This window comes from Mesoplodon bidens (assembly GCF_964165515.1).
Source record: "Mesoplodon bidens genome assembly, contig: HAP1_SCAFFOLD_34, whole genome shotgun sequence".
Lineage (NCBI taxonomy): Eukaryota > Metazoa > Chordata > Mammalia > Artiodactyla > Ziphiidae > Mesoplodon > Mesoplodon bidens.
In genome coordinates, this window is record NW_027672207.1 from 2,871,954 (window position 1) to 2,892,041 (window position 20,088).

Here is a 20,088-nt window from a genome sequence, read left to right on the forward strand (position 1 = left end):
ATCACAGAGTTCCATGACACCTGTCATCACAATGCTCCATGCCTTTCTCAGCAAAATGCTACATGACCTTGTCATTACAAGGCTCAATGCACTTGTCATCACAATACTCCTTTACCATTCTCATCACAATCCTCCATGAACAGTGGGATCACATTGTTTCATGCCCTTGTCATCACAGAGCTCCATGCTCCTTAAAATCAAAATGATCCATGACCTCTGTCATCACAATGCTCCAAACACTTGTGATCACAATGTTCCATAACACTTCTCATCACAACGCTCCATGATGTGTGTCATCACAATACTCCATGCCCTTTTCATCACAATGCTCCATGACCTTTGTCATCACAATTCTCAATACACTTGTCATCAAAATGCTCCTTGACACTTTTCGTCAGAATGCTCCTTGAACCCTGTCACGAAAAGGCTCCATGCGTTTTTCATCACAATGCCCCATGCAGTTTTCATCACAATGCTCCATGCCATTGTCATCAAAATACTCCACAAGCTTGTCATAAAAATGCTCCATGACCTTTGTCATCAAAATGATCCATGCCCTCTTCATCAACAGTCTCTGTGACCATTTTAACCTCAATGCTCCATGAAATTTTCATTACAATGCTCTTTGACCCTTGTCATCACAATACTCTCTGCTTTTCTCAGCACAATGCTCCATGACCGTTGCCATCACAATGTTCCATGCGCTTGTCAGCACAATGCTCCATGACACGTCATCACAATGCACCATGTGCTTGTCATCACCGTGCTCCACAATCTTGTCATCACAATGCTCCATTAACATTGTCATCACAATGCTCCATGCACTTCTCATCAATATGCTCTCTCACCACAGATATCACAATGTTACATCACTATTCATTACAATACACCCGCACCCCTGTCATCACAGTGTTCCATGACTCCTGTCATCACCATGCTACATGCACCTATCATCACAATGTTCGATGACATATGACATCACAATGTTCCATAACCCCTGTCATCAAAATGCTCCATGACCCTTTTCATCAAAATGCTCCATGACCCCTGACATCACAATGCTCCATAGCCTTTTTCATTACAGTGCTCCATGATGCTCGTCATCACAATTATCCATGGTCTTCTCATCACAATGCTCCACGGTCTTGCCATCACAAGGCTCCAAGCCCTGGTCATCACAATACTCCATGTCACTTCTCATCACAATTCTCCACGTCCTTGTCATCACAATGCTCCATGACAGTTCTCATCACAATGTTACATGCTTTTGTCATCACCATTCTCAATGCACATGTCATCGCAATGTCCCATGACCACTGTCATAGCAAGCTCCATGCCCTTATCATCACAATGCTTCCCGACATGTTCATCAAAATTCTCAATGGTCGTTGTCATCACAATGCTCCATTACCTTTGTCATCACAATCCTCCAAAACACTTGACATCACAATGCTCCATGCCATTGTCATCACAATGGAACATGAAATATGTCATCACAATGCTCCCTGACACCTGTCTTCAAAATACTGCATAACCTTGTCATCACATTGTGCCATGCCCACTGTCAACACAATTATCCATGAAACTTGTCAGACCAATGCTCCATGCCCCTGTCATCACAATGCTCCATGCCCTTGTCATCACAATGCTCCATGACCCAAGTTCTCACAATGCTCCGTGACTCCCGTCATCACAAGGCTTCATGATCAGTGTCATCACAATGATCCATGCCCTCATCATCACAAGGATCTGTGAACTTTGTCACCGCAATGCACTAAGAAATTTTCATCACATTGCTCCGTGACACTTGCTACCACAATGCTCCATCCCGTTGTCAACTCAATGCTCCATAAACCCTGTCATCACAATGCACCATGCCCACCATCATAATGCTTCATGCTATTGTCATCACTATGAAATCATAATGCTCCATGACCTCTGTAATCACAATGCTCCAAATCCTGGTGATCAAAATGTTCCATAACACTTTTCATCACAATGCCCCATGACCCGCGTCATCACAATTATCCATGGTCTTCCCATCACAATGCTCCATGACTTTTGTCACCACAATGCTCAATACCCTTGTCATCACAATGCCCCCTGACACTTGTCATCAGTATGCTCCTTGAACCCTGTGATGACAAGGCTCCATGGCTTTCTCATCCCAATGCTCCATGCCCTTTTCATCACAGTGCTCCATGACCCGTGTAATCACAAGGCTCCTTGCACCTTTTCATCAGAATGTTCCATGAGACATATCATCACAAGGCTCCATTGTCTTCTCATCACAATGCTCCAGTACCTTGTCATCACAATGCTCCATGACACCGGTCATCACAATACTCCATTAATATTTTCAATCCAGTTCTCCATGACCTTCTCATCACAATGCTCCATGACCCCTGTCATTACAATGCTCCATGGCCCCTGCCATCACAACGCTCCATGTCCCTTGTCATCACAATACTCCATAAAAATTTTCATCCCAATGCTCCATGACCCTTGTCATCACAATGATCCATGCCCTTGTCATCCCAATGCTCGATGACCCCTTTATTCACAATGCTCCGTGACACTTGTCATCACAGAGATCCATGACACCTGTCATCACAATGCTCCATGCCTTTGTCAGCAAAATGCTACATGACCTTGTCATTACAATGATCTATGGACTGGTCATCACAATACTCCATTACCATTATCATCACAATCCTCCATGAACCTTGGGTTCACATTGTTTCATGCCCTTGTCATCACAGTGCTACATGCTCATTGAAATCAAAATGATCCATGACCTCTGTCATCACAATGCTCCAAATACTTGTGATCACCATGTTCCATACCACTTGTCATCACAACACTCCATGATGCCTGTTATCACAATACTCCATGCCCTTTTCATCACAATGCTCCATGACCTTTGTCATCACAATTCTCAATACACTTGTCATCACAATGCTCCCTGACAGTTGTCGTCAGAATGTTCCTTGAACCCTGTCACGAAAAGGCTCCATGCCTTTTACTTCACAATGTCCCATGCCGTTTTCATCACAATGCTCCATGCTTTTGTCATCAAAATACTCCACAAGCTTGTCATCAGAGTGCTCCATGACGCTTGTCATCACAATTCTCCATGCACTTGTCAGCACAATGCTCCCTGACCCTTGTCATCACAGTGTCCAAAGCCATTGTCATCACTATGCTCCATTACCTTTGCCATCAGAATCCTCCATGACACTTGGCTTCACAATGCTCCATGCCATTGTCATCACAGTGGGCCATTACATATTTCATCACAATGCTCCCTGACACCTGTCTTCAAAATACTGCATGACCTGGTTATGATACGTGCCAAAGTCATCCCAATGCTCCATGACCTCTGTATTCACAATGCTCTCTGACACTTGTCATCACAGTGCTCCATGACACCTGTGATCACAATGCTCCATGCCTTTGTCAGCAAAATGCTACATGACCTTGTCATTACAATGCTCTATGTGCTTGTCATCACAACACTCCATTACCATTGTCATCACAATCCTCCATGAACCTTGGGATCACAATGCTTCCTGCCCTTGTCATCACAATGCTCCATGCTCCTTGAAATCAAAATGATCCATGACCTCTGTCATCACAATGCTCCAAACCGTTGTGATTACATTGTTCCATAACACTTGTTATCACAACGCTCCATGATCCCTGTCATCACTATAATCCATGCCCTTATCATCACAATGTTCCATGACGTTTGTCATCACAATTCTCAATACACTTGTCATCACAATGCTCCCTGACTCTTGTCATCAGAATGATCCATGAACCCTCTCAAGAAAAGGCTCCATGCTGTTTTCATCACAATGCCCCATGCCATTTTCCTCACAATAAGCCATGCCATTGTTATCAAAATACTCCACAAGCTTGTCATGCAAATGCTCCATGACCCTTGTCCTCACAATTCTCCATGCACTTGCCAGCACAATGCTCCCTGACCCTTGTCATCACAATGTTCCAAACCATTGTCATCACAGTGCTCCATTACCTTTGTCATCAGAATCCTCCATGACACTTGGCATCACAATGCTCCATGCCATTGTCATCACAATGGGCCATTACATATGTCATCACAATGCTCCCTGACACCACTCTTCACAATACTGCATGACCTGGTCTTCACAATGCTCCATGCCCTTGTCATCACAATGCTCCATTCCAACTGTCATTGCAATAATCCATGAAACTTATTAGATCAATGTTCCATGCCCTTTTCATCACAATGCTCCATGCCCTTGTTATCACAATGCTACGTGACTCCAGTCATCACAAATCTTCATGACCTTTGTCATCACAATGGTCCATGCCATCGTCATCAACAGTCCCTGTGACATTTTTAACCTCAATGCTCCATGAAATTTTCATCACAATGCTCTTTGACCCTTGTCATCACAATATTCTATGCATTTCTCAGCACAATGCTCCATGACCGTTGTCATTCACAATGCTCCATGCGCTTGCCAGCACAATGCTCCATGACACATCAACACAATGCACCATGCGCTTGTCATCACAGTGCTCCACAATCTTGTCATCACAATGCTCCATTAAAAATGTCATCACAATGCTCCATGCACTTCTCATCAATATACTCTCTCACCACTGATATCACAATGTTACATCACTATTCATTACAATACTCCCTCAACCCTGTCATCACTATGTTCCATGACTCCTGTCATCACCATGCTACATGCACTTATCATCATAATGTTCGAAGACCTATGACATCACAATGTTCCATACTCCCTGTCATGAAAATGCTCCATGACCGTTTTCATCAAAGTGCTCCATGTCCCCTGACATCCCAATGCTCCATAGCCCTTGTCATTAGAGTGCTCCATGACGCTCGTCATCACAATTATCCATGGTCTTCTCATGACAATGATACACGGTCCTGCCATCACAATGCTCCATGCCCTGGTCATCACAATGCTCCATATCCCTTGTCATCACAATTCTCCACGTCCTTGTCATCACAATGCTCCATGACATTTCTCATCACAATGTTACATGCTTTTGTCATCACAATTCTCCATGCACATGTCATTGCAATGCCCAATGACCCCTGTCATAGCAAGCTCCATGCCTCTGTCATCACAATGCTTCACGAACTTTTCATCAAAATTCTCAATGGCCATTGTCATCACAATGCTCCATGATCCTTGTCATCACAATGCTCCAAGCCCTTGTCATCACAATGCTCCAATAACTTTGTCATCACAATCCTCCAAAACACATGGCATCACAATGCTCCATGTCATTGTCATCCCATTGGAACATGAAATATGTCATCAAAATGCTCCCTGACACCTGTCTTCACAATAATCCATGACCTTGTCATCACAATGTGCCATGCCCACTGTCAACACAATTATCCATGAAACTTGTCAGACCAATGCTCCATGTCCCTGTCATCACAATGCTCCATGCCCTTGTTATCACAATGCTCCATGACCCCAGTTATCACAATGCTCCTTGAATCCAGTCATCACAAGGCTTCCTGACCTGTGTCATCACAATGGTCCATGCACTCTTCATCAACAGTCTCTGTGACCTTTTCCACCTCAGTGCTCCATGAAAGTTTCATCACAATTCCCTTTGACCCTTGTCATCACAATACTCTCTGCTTTTCTCAGCACAATGCTCCATGACCGTTGTCATCACAATGCTCCATGCGCTTGTCTGCACAATGCTCCATGACACGTCATCACAGTGCACCATGCGCTTGTCATCACAGTGTTCCACAATCTTGTCATCACAGTGCTGCATTAACATTGTCATCACAATGCTCCATGCACTTATCATCAATGTGCTTTCTCACCGCTGACATCACAATGTTACATCACTATTCATTACAATACTACCTCACCCCTGTCATCACCGTGTTCCATGACTCCTGGCATCACCACGCTACATGCACTTATCATCACAATGTTTGATGACCTATGACATCACAATGTTCCATAACACATGTCATCTAAATGCTCCATGACACTTTTCATCAAAATGCTCCATGTCCCCTGACATCACAATGCTCCATACCCCTTGTCATTACAGTGCTGCATGACTCTCATCATCACAATTATCCATGGTCTTCTCATCACAATGCTCCACGGTCTAGCCATCACAATGCTCCATGCCCTGGTCATCACAATGCTCCATGTGCCTTGTCATCACAATTCTCCCCGTCCTTGTCATCACAGTGCTCCATGACAGTTCTCATCACAATTTTACATGCTTTGTCATCACAATTCTCCATGCACATGTCATCACACTGCCCCATGAACCCTGCAATAGCAAGCTCCATGCCTTTGTCATCACAATGCTTCACGATCATTTCATCAAAATTCTCAATGGCCGTTGTCATCACAATGCTCAGTGACGCTTGTCATCACAAAGCTCCAAGCCCTTGTCATCACAATGCTCCATTACCTTTCTCATCACAATCATCCAAAACAGTTGGCATCACAATGCTCCATGCCATTGTCATCAAAATGGGCCATTACATATGTCATCACAATGCTCCCTGACACCTTTCTTCACAATAATGCATGACCTTGTCATCTCAATGTGCCATGCCCACTGTCAACACAATTATCCATGAAACTTGTCAGACCAATGCTCCATGTCCCTGTCATCACAATGCTCCATGCCCTTGTCATCACAAAGCTCCATGACCCCAGTTCTCACAATGCTCCGTGACTCCAGTCATCACAAGGCTTCATGACAAGTGTCATAACAATGATCCATGCCCTCATCATCACAAGGCTCTGTGAACTTTGTCACCACAATGCTTCATGAACTTTTGATCACAATGCTCCGTGACACTTGTTACCACAATGCTCCATCCCTTTGTCAACTCAATGCTCCATGACCCTTGTCATCTCAATGTCCCATGACCTTTTTCATCACAAATCTCAATACACTTGTCATCACAATGCTCACTGACTCTTGTCGTCAGAATGCTCCTTGAAACCTGTCACGAAAAGGCTCCATGCCGTTTTCATCACAATGCCCCATGCAATTTTCATCACAATAATCCATGCCTTTGTCATCAAATTCTCCACAAGCTTGTCATCCAAATGCTCCATGACACGTGTCTTCACAGTTCTCCATGCACTTGCCAGCACAATGCTCCCTGACCCTTGTCATCACAATGCTCCAAGCCATTGTCATCTCAATGCTCCATTAACTTTGTCATCAGAATCCTCCATGACACTTGGCATCACAATGCTCCGTGCCATTGTCATCACAATGGGCCATTACATATGTCATCACAATGCTCCCTGACACCAGTCTTCACAATACTGCATGACCTGGTCTTCACAATGTTCCATGCCCTTGTTATCACAATGCTCAATGACCCATGTCATCACAATGCTCCGTGAGTCCAGTCATCACAATGCGTCATGACCTTTGTCATCACAATGGTCCATGCCCTCGTCATCAACAGTCTCTGTGACCTTTTTAAACTCAATGATCCATGAAATTTTCCTCACAATGCTCTTTGACACTTGTCATCACAATACTCTATGCCTTTCTCAGCACAATGCTCCATGACCGTTGTCATCACAATGCTCCATGCGCTTGTCAGCACAATGCTCCATGACCCCTGTCATAGCAAGCTCCATGCCTCTGTCATCACAATGCTTCACGACCATTTCATCAAAATTCTCAAAGGCCGTTGTCATCAAAATGCTCCATGACCCTTGTCATCACAATGCTCCATGCCCTTGTCATCACAATGCTCCATAACCTTTGTCATCACCATCCTCCAAAACTCTTGGCATCGCAATGCTCCATGCCATTGTCATCACAATGGAACATGAAATATGTCATCACAATGCAACCTGACACCGGTCTTGAAAATACTCCATGACCTTGTCATCACAATGTGCCATGCCCACTGTCAACACAATTTTCCATGAAACTTGTCTTACCAATGCTCCATGCCCCTGTCATCACAATGCTCCATTCCCTTGTCATCACAATGCTCCATGACCCGTGTCTTCACAATTCTCCATGCACTTGCCAGCACAAAGCTACCTGAACCTTGTCATCACAATGCTCCAAGCCATTGTCATCACAATGCTCCATTAACTTTGTCATCAGAATCCTCCATGACACTTGGCATCACAATGCTCCATGCCATTGTCATCACAATGGGCCATTACATATGGCATCACAATGCTCCCTGACACCAGTCTTCACAATACTGCATGATCTGGTCTTCACAATGCTCCATGCCCTTGTCATCACAATGCGCCATTCCAACTGTCACTGCAATAATCCATGAAACTTATGAGACCAATGTTCCATGCCCTTGTCATCACAATGTTCCATGCCCTTGTTATTACAATGCTCCGTGACTCCAGTCATCACAATGCTTCATGATCTTTGTCATCACAATGGTCCATGCCCTCATCATCAACAGTCTCTGTGACCTTTTTAACCTCAATGCTCCATGGAATTTTCATCACAATGCTCTTTGACCCTTGTCATCACAATACTCTCTGCCTTTCTCAGCACAATGCTCCATGACCGTTGTCATCAAAATGCTCCATGTGCTTGTCAGCACAATGCTCCTTGACACGTCATCACAATGCACCATCCGCTTGTCATCACAGTGCTCCACAATCTTGTCATCACAATGCTCCATTAACATTGTCATCACAATGCTCCATGCACTTCTCATCAATATGCTCTCTCACCACTGATATCACAATGTTACATCACTATTCATTACAATACTCCCTCACCCCTGTCATCACAGTGTTGCATGACTCCTGTCATCTCCATGCTACATGCACTTATCATCACAATGTTCGATGACCTATGACATCACAATGTTCCATAACACCTGTCATCAAAATGCTCCATGACCCTTTTCATCAAAATGCTCCATGTCCCCTGACATGACAATGCTCCATACCCCTTGTCATTACAGTGCTCCATGACGCTCGTCATCACAATTATCCATGGTCTTCTCATCACAACGCTCCACGTTCTTGCCATCACAATGCACCATGCCCTGGTCATCACAATGCTCCATGTCTCTTGTCATCACAATTCTCCACGTCCTTGTCATCACAATGCACATGAGAGTTCTCATCACAATGTTCCATGATTTTGTCATCACAATTCTCCAAGCAGATGTCATCGCAATGCCACATGACCCCTGTCATAGCAAGCTCCATGCCTTTGTCATCACAATGCTTCACGAACTTTTCATAAAAATTCTTAATGGCCGTTGTCATCACAATGCTCCATGACCCTTGTCATCACAAAGCTCCAAGCCCTTGTCATCACAATGCTCCATTACCTTTGTCATCACAATCCTCCAAAACACTTGACATCACAATGCTCCATGCCATTGTCATCACAATGTAACATGAAATATGTCATCACAATGCTCCCTGACACCTTTCTTCACAATAATGCATGACCTTGTCATCTCAATGTGCCATGCCCACTGTCAACACAATTATCCATGAAACTTGTCAGACCAATGCTCCATGTCCCTGTCATCACAATGCTCCATGCCCTTGTCATCACAAAGCTCCATGACCCCAGTTCTCACAATGCTCCGTGACTCCAGTCATCACAAGGCTTCATGACAAGTGTCATAACAATGATCCATGCCCTCATCATCACAAGGCTCTGTGAACTTTGTCACCACAATGCTTCATGAACTTTTCATCACAATGCTCCGTGACACTTGTTACCACAATGCTCCATCCCTTTGTCAACTCAATGCTCCATGACCCTTGTCATCTCAATGTCCCATGACCTTTTTCATCACAAATCTCAATACACTTGTCATCACAATGCTCACTGACTCTTGTCGTCAGAATGCTCCTTGAAACCTGTCACAAAAAGGCTCCATGCCGTTTTCATCACAATGCCCCATGCAATTTTCATCACAATAATCCATGCCTTTGTCATCAAATTCTCCACAAGCTTGTCATCCAAATGCTCCATGACACGTGTCTTCACAGTTCTCCATGCACTTGCCAGCACAATGCTCCCTGACCCTTGTCATCACAATGCTCCAAGCCATTGTCATCTCAATGCTCCATTAACTTTGTCATCAGAATCCTCCATGACACTTGGCATCACAATGCTCCGTGCCATTGTCATCACAATGGGCCATTACATATGTCATCACAATGCTCCCTGACACCAGTCTTCACAATACTGCATGACCTGGTCTTCACAATGTTCCATGCCCTTGTTATCACAATGCTCAATGACCCATGTCATCACAATGCTCCGTGAGTCCAGTCATCACAATGCGTCATGACCTTTGTCATCACAATGGTCCATGCCCTCGTCATCAACAGTCTCTGTGACCTTTTTAAACTCAATGATCCATGAAATTTTCCTCACAATGCTCTTTGACACTTGTCATCACAATACTCTATGCCTTTCTCAGCACAATGCTCCATGACCGTTGTCATCACAATGCTCCATGCGCTTGTCAGCACAATGCTCCATGACCCCTGTCATAGCAAGCTCCATGCCTCTGTCATCACAATGCTTCACGACCATTTCATCAAAATTCTCAAAGGCCGTTGTCATCAAAATGCTCCATGACCCTTGTCATCACAATGCTCCATGCCCTTGTCATCACAATGCTCCATAACCTTTGTCATCACCATCCTCCAAAACTCTTGGCATCGCAATGCTCCATGCCATTGTCATCACAATGGAACATGAAATATGTCATCACAATGCAACCTGACACCGGTCTTGAAAATACTCCATGACCTTGTCATCACAATGTGCCATGCCCACTGTCAACACAATTTTCCATGAAACTTGTCTTACCAATGCTCCATGCCCCTGTCATCACAATGCTCCATTCCCTTGTCATCACAATGCTCCATGACCCGTGTCTTCACAATTCTCCATGCACTTGCCAGCACAAAGCTACCTGAACCTTGTCATCACAATGCTCCAAGCCATTGTCATCACAATGCTCCATTAACTTTGTCATCAGAATCCTCCATGACACTTGGCATCACAATGCTCCATGCCATTGTCATCACAATGGGCCATTACATATGGCATCACAATGCTCCCTGACACCAGTCTTCACAATACTGCATGATCTGGTCTTCACAATGCTCCATGCCCTTGTCATCACAATGCGCCATTCCAACTGTCACTGCAATAATCCATGAAACTTATGAGACCAATGTTCCATGCCCTTGTCATCACAATGTTCCATGCCCTTGTTATTACAATGCTCCGTGACTCCAGTCATCACAATGCTTCATGATCTTTGTCATCACAATGGTCCATGCCCTCATCATCAACAGTCTCTGTGACCTTTTTAACCTCAATGCTCCATGGAATTTTCATCACAATGCTCTTTGACCCTTGTCATCACAATACTCTCTGCCTTTCTCAGCACAATGCTCCATGACCGTTGTCATCAAAATGCTCCATGTGCTTGTCAGCACAATGCTCCTTGACACGTCATCACAATGCACCATCCGCTTGTCATCACAGTGCTCCACAATCTTGTCATCACAATGCTCCATTAACATTGTCATCACAATGCTCCATGCACTTCTCATCAATATGCTCTCTCACCACTGATATCACAATGTTACATCACTATTCATTACAATACTCCCTCACCCCTGTCATCACAGTGTTGCATGACTCCTGTCATCTCCATGCTACATGCACTTATCATCACAATGTTCGATGACATATGACATCACAATGTTCCATAACACCTGTCATCAAAATGCTCCATGACCCTTTTCATCAAAATGCTCCATGTCCCCTGACATGACAATGCTCCATACCCCTTGTCATTACAGTGCTCCATGACGCTCGTCATCACAATTATCCATGGTCTTCTCATCACAACGCTCCACGTTCTTGCCATCACAATGCACCATGCCCTGGTCATCACAATGCTCCATGTCTCTTGTCATCACAATTCTCCACGTCCTTGTCATCACAATGCACATGAGAGTTCTCATCACAATGTTCCATGATTTTGTCATCACAATTCTCCAAGCAGATGTCATCGCAATGCCACATGACCCCTGTCATAGCAAGCTCCATGCCTTTGTCATCACAATGCTTCACGAAATTTTCATAAAAATTCTTAATGGCCGTTGTCATCACAATGCTCCATGACCCTTGTCATCACAAAGCTCCAAGCCCTTGTCATCACAATGCTCCATTACCTTTGTCAACACAATCCTCCAAAACACTTGACATCACAATGCTCCATGCCATTGTCATCACAATGGAACATGAAATATGTCATCACAATGCTCCCTGACACCTGTCTTCACAATACTGCCTGACCTTGTCATCACAATGTGCCATGCCCACTGTCAACACAATTATCCATGAAACTTGTCAGACCAATGCTCCATGCCCCTGTCATCACAATGCTCCATGACCCCAGTTCTCACAATGCTCCGTGACTCCAGTCATCACAAGGCTTCATGACCTGTGTCATCACAATGATCCATGCCCTCATCATCACAAGGCTCTGTGAACTTTGTCACCAGAATTCTCCATGAACTTTTCATCACAATGATCCATGACACTTGTTACCACAATGCTCCATCCTTTGTCAACTCTGTGCTCCATGACCCTTGTCATCACAATGTTCCATGACCTTTGTCATCACAATTCTCAATACACTTGTCATCACAATGCTCCCTGACTCGTGTCGTCAGAATGCTCCTTGAACCCTGTCACGAAAAGTCTCCATGCCATTTTCATCACAATGCCCCATGCCATTTTCATCACAATAATCCATGACTTTGTTATCAAAATACTGCACAAACTTGTCATCCAAATGCTCCATGACCCGTGTCTTCACAATTCTCCATGCACTTGCCAGCACAATGCTCCCTGACCCTTGTCATCACAATGCTCCAAGCCATTGTCATCACAATGCCCCATTAACTTTGTCATCAGAATCCTCCATGACACTTGGCATCACAATGCTCCATGCCATTGTCATCACAATGGGCAATTACATATGTCATCACAATGCTCCCTGACACCAGACTTCACAATACTGCATGACCTGGTCCTGACAATGCTCCATGCCCTTGTCATCACAATGTGCCATTCCAACTGTCATTTCAATAATCCATGAAACTTATTAGACCAATTTCCATGCCCTTGTCATCACAATGCTCCATGCCCTTGTCATCACAATGCTCCAAGCCATTGTCATCACAATGCTCCATTAACTTTGTCATCAGAATCCTCCATGACACTTGGCATCACAATGCTCCAAGCCATTGTCATCAAAATGGGCCATTACATATGTCATCACAATGCTCCCTGACACCAGTCTTCACAATACTGCATGACCTGGTCTTCACAATGTTCCATGCCCTTGTTATCACAATGCTCAATGACCCATGTCATCACAATGCTCCGTGAGTCCAGTCATCACAATGCTTCATGACATTTGTCATCACAATGGTCCATGCCCTCGTCATCAACAGTCTCTGTGACCTTTTTAAACTCAATGCTCCATGAAATTTTCATCACAATGCTCTTTGACACTTGTCATCACACGACTCTATGCCTTTCTCAGCACAATGCTCCATGACCGTTGTCATCACAATGCTCCATGCGCTTGTCAGCACAATGCTCCATGACCCCTGTCATAGCAAGCTCCATGCCTCTGTCATCATAATGCTTCACGACCATTTCATCAAAATTCTCAAAGGCCGTTGTCATCAAAATGCTCCATGACCCTTGTCATCACAATGCTCCATGCCCTTGTCATCACAATGCTCCATAACCTTGGTCATCACCATCCTCCAAAACTCTTGGCATCGCAATGCTCCATGCCATTGTCATCACAATGGAACATGAAATATGTCATCACAATGCAACCTGACACCGGTCTTGAAAATACTCCATGACCTTGTCATCACAAGGTGCCATGCCCACTGTCAACACAATTTTCCATGAAACTTGTCTTACCAATGCTCCATGCCCCTGTCATCACAATGCTCCATTCCCTTGTCATCACAATGCTCCATGACCCGTGTCTTCACAATTCTCCATGCACTTGCCAGCACAAAGCTACCTGAACCTTGTCATCACAATGCTCCAAGCCATTGTCATCACAATGCTCCATTAACTTTGTCATCAGAATCCTCCATGACACTTGGCATCACAATGCTCCATGCCATTGTCATCACAATGGGCCATTACATATGGCATCACAATGCTCCCTGACACCAGTCTTCACAATACTGCATGATCTGGTCTTCACAATGCTCCATGCCCTTGTCATCACAATGCGCCATTCCAACTGTCACTGCAATAATCCATGAAACTTATGAGACAAATGTTCCATGCCCTTGTCATCACAATGTTCCATGCCCTTGTTATTACAATGCTCCGTGACTCCAGTCATCACAATGCTTCATGATCTTTGTCATCACAATGGTCCATGCCCTCATCATCAACAGTCTCTGTGACCTTTTTAACCTCAATGCTCCATGGAATTTTCATCACAATGCTCTTTGACCCTTGTCATCACAATACTCTCTGCCTTTCTCAGCACAATGCTCCATGACCGTTGTCATCAAAATGCTCCATGTGCTTGTCAGCACAATGCTCCTTGACACGTCATCACAATGCACCATCCGCTTGTCATCACAGTGCTCCACAATCTTGTCATCACAATGCTCCATTAACATTGTCATCACAATGCTCCATGCACTTCTCATCAATATGCTCTCTCACCACTGATATCACAATGTTACATCACTATTCATTACAATACTCCCTCACCCCTGTCATCACAGTGTTGCATGACTCCTGTCATCTCCATGCTACATGCACTTATCATCACAATGTTCGATGACCTATGACATCACAATGTTCCATAACACCTGTCATCAAAATGCTCCATGACCCTTTTCATCAAAATGCTCCATGTCCCCTGACATGACAATGCTCCATACCCCTTGTCATTACAGTGCTCCATGACGCTCATCATCACAATTATCCATGGTCTTCTCATCACAACGCTCCACGTTCTTGCCATCACAATGCACCATGCCCTGGTCATCACAATGCTCCATGTCTCTTGTCATCACAATTCTCCACGTCCTTGTCATCACAATGCACATGAGAGTTCTCATCACAATGTTCCATGATTTTGTCATCACAATTCTCCAAGCAGATGTCATCGCAATGCCACATGACCCCTGTCATAGCAAGCTCCATGCCTTTGTCATCACAATGCTTCACGAAATTTTCATAAAAATTCTTAATGGCCGTTGTCATCACAATGCTCCATGACCCTTGTCATCACAAAGCTCCAAGCCCTTGTCATCACAATGCTCCATTACCTTTGTCAACACAATCCTCCAAAACACTTGACATCACAATGCTCCATGCCATTGTCATCACAATGGAACATGAAATATGTCATCACAATGCTCCCTGACACCTGTCTTCACAATACTGCCTGACCTTGTCATCACAATGTGCCATGCCCACTGTCAACACAATTATCCATGAAACTTGTCAGACCAATGCTCCATGCCCCTGTCATCACAATGCTCCATGACCCCAGTTCTCACAGTGCCCCGTGACTCCAGTCATCACAAGGCTTCATGACCTGTGTCATCACAATGATCCATGCCCTCATCATCACAAGGCTCTGTGAACTTTGTCACCAGAATTCTCCATGAACTTTTCATCACAATGATCCATGACACTTGTTACCACAATGCTCCATCCTTTGTCAACTCTGTGCTCCATGACCCTTGTCATCACAATGTTCCATTACCTTTGTCATCACAATTCTCAATACACTTGTCATCACAATGCTCCCTGACTCGTGTCGTCAGAATGCTCCTTGAACCCTGTCACGAAAAGTCTCCATGCCATTTTCATCACAATGCCCCATGCCATTTTCATCACAAGGCTTCATGACCTGTGTCATCACAATGATCCATGCCCTCATCATCACAAGGCTCTGTGAACTTTGTCACAAGAATTCTCCATGAACTTTTCATCACAATGATCCGTGACACTTGTTACCACAATGCTCCATCCTTTGTCAACTCTGTGCTCCATGACCCTTGTCATCACAATGTTCCATGACCTTTGTCATCACAATTCTCAATACACTTGTCATCACAATGCTCCCTGACTCGTGTCGTCAGAATGCTCCTTGAACCCTGTCACGAAAAGTCTCCATGCCATTTTCATCACAATGGCCCATGCCATTTTCATCACAATAATCCATGACTTTGTTATCAAAATACTCCACAAACTTGTCATCCAAATGCTCCATGACCCGTGTCTTCACAATTCTCCATGCACTTGCCAGCACAATGCTCCCTGACCCTTGTCATCACAATGCTCCAAGCCATTGTCATCACAATGCCCCATTAACTTTGTCATCAGAATCCTCCATGACACTTGGCATCACAATGCTCCATGCCATTGTCATCACAATGGGCAATTACATATGTCATCACAATGCTCCCTGACACCAGACTTCACAATACTGCATGACCTGGTCCTGACTATGCTCCATGCCCTTGTCATCACAATGTTCCATTCCAACTGTCATTTCAATAATCCATGAAACTTATTAGACCAATTTCCATGCCCTTGTCATCACAATGCTCCATGCCCTTGTCATCACAATGCTCCAAGCCATTGTCATCACAATGCTCCATTAACTTTGTCATCAGAATCCTCCATGACACTTGGCATCACAATGATCCAAGCCATTGTCATCACAATGGGCCATTACATATGTCATCACAATGCTCCCTGACACCAGTCTTCACAATACTGCATGACCTGGTCTTCACAATGTTCCATGCCCTTGTTATCACAATGCTCAATGACCCATGTCATCACAATGCTCCGTGAGTCCAGTCATCACAATGCTTCATGACATTTGTCATCACAATGGTCCATGCCCTCGTCATCAACAGTCTCTGTGACCTTTTTAAACTCAATGCTCCATGAAATTTTCATCACAATGCTCTTTGACACTTGTCATCACACGACTCTGCCTTTCTCAGCACAATGCTCCATGACCGTTGTCATCACAATGCTCCATGCGCTTGTCAGCACAATGCTCCATGACCCCTGTCATAGCAAGCTCCATGCCTCTGTCATCACAATGCTTCACGACCATTTCATCAAAATTCTCAAAGGCCGTTGTCATCAAAATGCTCCATGACCCTTGTCATCACAATGCTCCATGCCCTTGTCATCACAATGCTCCATTACCTTTGTCATCACAATCCTCCAAAACACATGGCATCGCAATGCTCCATGCCATTGTCATCACAATGGAACATGAAATATGTCATCACAATGCAACCTGACACCTGTCTTGAAAATACTCCATGACCTTGTCATCACAATGTGCCATGCCCACTGTCAACACACTTTTCCATGAAACTTGTCTTACCAATGCTCCATGCCCCTGTCATCACAATGCTCCATGCCCTTGTCATCACAATGCTCCATGACACGTGTCTTCACAATTCTCCTTGCACTTGCCAGCACAATGCTACCGGACCCTTGTCATCACAATGCTCCAAGCCATTGTCATCACAATGCTCCATTAACTTTGTCATCAGAATCCTCCATGACACTTGACATCACAATGCTCCATGCCATTGTCATCACAATGGGCCATTACATATGTCATCACAATGCTCCCTGACACCAGTCTTCACAATACTGCATGATCTGGTCTTCACAATGCTCCATGCCCTTGTCATCACAATGCGCCATTCCAACTGTCACTGCAATAATCTATGAAACTTATGAGACCAATGTTCCATGCCCTTGTCATCACAATGTTCCATGCCCTTGTTATTACAATGCTCCGTGACTCCAGTCATCACAATGCTTCATGATCTTTGTCATCACAATGGTCCATGCCCTCGTCATCAACAGTCTCTGTGACCTTTTTAACCTCAATGCTCCATGGAATTTTCATCACAATGCTCTTTGACCCTTGTCATCACAATACTCTCTGCCTTTCTCAGCACAATGCTCCATGACCGATGTAATCAAAATGCTCCATGCGCTTGTCAGCACAATGCTCCATGACAGGTCATCACAATGCACCATCCGCTTGTCATCACAGTGCTCCACAATCTTGTCATCACAATGCTCCATTAACATTGTCATCACAATGCTCCATGCACTTCTCATCAATATGCTCTCTCACCACTGATATCACAATGTTACATCACTATTCATTACAATACTCCCTCACCCCTGTCATCACAGTGTTCCATGACTCCTGTCATCTCCATGCTACATGCACTTATCATCACAATGTTCGATGACCTATGACATCACAATGTTCCATAACCCCTGTCATCAAAATGCTCCATGACCCTTTTCATCAAAATGCTCCATTTCCCCTGACATGACAATGCTCCATACCCCTTGTCATTACAGTGCTCCATGACGCTCGTCATCACAATTATCCATGGTCTTCTCATCACAACGCTCCACGTTCTTGCCATCACAATGCACCATGCCCTGGTCATCACAATGCTCCGTGTCTCTTGTCATCACAATTCTCCACGTCCTTGTCATCACAATGCTCCATGAGAGTTCTCATCACAATGTTCCATGATTTTGTCATCACAATTCTCCATGCACATGTCATCGCAATGCCACATGACCCCTGTCATAGCAAGCTCCATGCCTTTGTCATCACAATGCTTCACGAACTTTTCATAAAAATTATCAATGGTCGTTGTCATCACAATGCTCCATGACCCTTGTCATCACAAAGCTCCAAGCCCTTGTCATCACAATGCTCCATTACCTTTGTCATCACAATCCTCCAAAACACTTGACATCACAATGCTCCATGCCATTGTCATCACAATGGAACATGAAATATGTCATCACAATGCTCCCTGACACCTGTCTTCACAATACTGCCTGACCTTGTCATCACAATGTGCCATGCCCACTGTCAACACAATTATCCATGAAACTTGTCAGACCAATGCTCCATGCCCCTGTCATCACAATGCTCCATGACCCCAGTTCTCACAGTGCTCCGTGACTCCAGTCATCACAAGGCTTCATGACCTGTGTCATCACAATGATCCATGCCCTCATCATCACAAGGCTCTGTGAACTTTGTCACCAGAATTCTCCATGAACTTTTCATCACAATGATCCGTGACACTTGTTAACCACAATGCTCCATCCTTTGTCAACTCTGTGCTCCATGACCCTTGTCATCACAATGTTCCATGACCTTTGTCATCACAATTCTCAATACACTTGTCATCACAATGCTCCCTGACTCGTGTCGTCAGAATGCTCCTTGAACCCTGTCACGAAAAGTCTCCATGCCATTTTCATCACAATGCCCCATGCCATTTTCATCACAATAATCCATGACTTTGTTATCAAAATACTCCACAAGCTTGTCATCCAAATGCTCCATGACCCGTGTCTTCACAATTCTCCATGCACTTGCCAGCACAATGCTCCCTGACCCTTGTCATCACAATGCTCCAAGCCATTGTCATCACAATGCCCCATTAACTTTGTCATCAGAATCCTCCATGACACTTGGCATCACAATGCTCCATGCCATTGTCATCACAATGGGCCATTACATATGTCATCACAATGCTCCCTGACACCAGACTTCACAATACTGCATGACCTGGTCCTGACAATGCTCCATGCCCTTGTCATCACAATGTGCCATTCCAACTGTCATTTCAATAATCCATGAAACTTATTAGACCAATTTCCATGCCCTTGTCATCACAATGCTCCATGCCCTTGTCATCACAATGCTCCAAGGCATTGTCATCACAATGCTCCATTAACTTTGTCATCAGAATCCTCCATGACACTTGGCATCACAATGCTCCGTGCCATTGTCATCACAATGGGCCATTACATATGTCATCACAATGCTCCCTGACACCAGTCTTCACAATACTGCATGACCTGGTCTTCACAATGTTCCATGCCCTTGTT